This window comes from Montipora capricornis, chromosome 2 (genome assembly GCF_036669925.1).
Source record: "Montipora capricornis isolate CH-2021 chromosome 2, ASM3666992v2, whole genome shotgun sequence".
In the NCBI taxonomy this organism is placed as follows: Eukaryota; Metazoa; Cnidaria; class Anthozoa; order Scleractinia; family Acroporidae; genus Montipora; species Montipora capricornis.
In genome coordinates, this window is record NC_090884.1 from 35,956,917 (window position 1) to 35,959,178 (window position 2,262).

Here is a 2,262-nt window from a genome sequence, read left to right on the forward strand (position 1 = left end):
GATTTCGATAAGTGGCATGCCTTTTTTAATATTTAGGAACTACAGAAGCCAGTTGGGCCAAATCACAAAGAGCAGGAGGTGTTTCATTTTTTTTTTTTGGTATTGTATTTCATACTCAAGAGAGCCAATTTTTAATTTTAAATGTACTCTGACTTTAGGATTTCTAATGCCTTGCTGGAGCTGAGCATGTTGATCAATAAAAACACCCACTTAGGTATTTAATCTGGGAATTTTGCTCTACATTACAAAATATTCTAATATTTGTGTTCATCTTAGATGAGGTTATTATCATTTAGACTGACAGCATATTTGCGACACAGTATTTTAGGAGCTTACAATGTTCTTCATTAATAACTCTTTGTCATTGTTCCGGGTCTTTTAAAAATAAAAATATATATATATTCATCTGTAAAAAATCTAAAAGTTCATTTCTTTAAAGAACTGGGGAAGTCGTTAATGTATAGTAAAAACAACAGTGGACCTTGTGTGGAACTTTGTGTTACACCACATGCATGTCATGGTTCTCAGGCTAGATTCTGTATCATCAACTTCAGTTGTCACATTGCTTATTGATACAGCTTGAAAACCATTGCATGGGATAGCCCTCGGATTCCATATTTATTTAAATTTGGTTTGTTGTATCAAAGGCCTTTGAAAAGCCAAAAAATATACCATATCTTATTTCTTTAATGTACCATTATGAATTGCTGACTTTAAATTCTCCAGAGTTTCTAGAATGGCATATTCAGTGGAGTATCCCTTTCGAAAACCAAACTGAAAGTTAAAACGTAGACATTCCTTTCCCTGATAGGACACAAGTTGGGCATATGCTAGTCTTTCCAGCACTTTATTAAAATTAAATGAAAAAATGACTGCTATTGGCCTTTAATTTCCTAAATTGGATACAGGTATCATTTTTAAATATTGGGGTTGCCTTTGATATTCTAAAGATTTCAGGAACTTCCCTTGATTCATTATATGTTTCAGTGAAGGTTACATCGAGGGACGCTTTATTTTCCTTTAGCCCACCAAATAATGTAAATACTTTGGTTACTGGAGGAAAGTGAAAACTATTTGATGGTGTTGATTTTATGTACTGCGTAAGGTCTGTATAATCAGTTTGTAAAAAATATATTAAAGAGTTCAGCAATATCCTTTTCCTGTGTACTGACTCCCAAATGACCATGGTTAGAGCGTCGCACCGGCATTGCGAGGTCACAGGTTCAAACTCCCGGGCCGTTGAAGTCTTGAATCTTCCAGGCTTCTCTACGCAATCGCTAAAATTGCGCTCATAACCGCGAGTTTCATAGCCCCACTATTGTGAATAATTCTTTTAGGGAAACTGCTCCCTATGCATGCAAAAGCTATACAGTTGGTCTTCCTCTGCACCCTGAATAGAGAAGTAGACGTTTAGTATCACAATCTGCTGAAACTCCTTACGTTTCCATTAGGATGTTAGGAAATAATTATTTTGTCCACAGTTCTTTCACACTTCCACTGTCAGAGACTCATTGCCGATGAGAATGTTGCTTCAGAAGCCAGCAAAGAGTTGCAATGAAGCTCTCCACTCGTTCGCTACAGCAGCTAATAGGCCTTATTTGAAAAATTTCACTCACAAAGTATGTTGTGTGTTGTGCATTAGGGTGTGCTCGCATTTGAAGGGGTATCCGAAAACAGATTCTTAGAGCCGCGAACATATATTTTACGTTCTTTTACTAACTTCCAGTACCAGACAGCGTAAATTGCCTGTGGACGTCAGCGCAGTCAGCAAGTGTTCGTTATTCGAATGCCTCTTACCTAGTGTCAGCTAAATTACGGCATCAAGCCTGTCTTCCGTCTGTTTATTCCAGTGCGCCATCACCGGTAGCTTCAAGTCCTTAGTTTTTCTTCAACTTCAAATGCCGTGTACATTCGAACCTACCAATGGAATACTAGCCACTTTAGTTCACTGTTGTATCCAGGTACTTGATATCACACCGCCAGTACGTCAAGGCAGTCTTCATCCACGGCTTACAGGTATACCGGAAGACACGACGTCTCCATCGTTTGTCAACGTCGACTCCACCGGTTGCAAATGCCGACCATAGGCAGAGCCAGCGTCACAGCGCAGCTGTCAGATCAAACCTCTTGCGATTTCTGTCATTTAGTGTACAGCCTCCAAACTGAAAGGACGGATCGGGATCAAGGGTTTGGAACAAGAAGTCGCGGTGAATCGATATTAGTTGCAACCTCTTTCCCAGGGTTCTTACTGGGGTTGTAGAT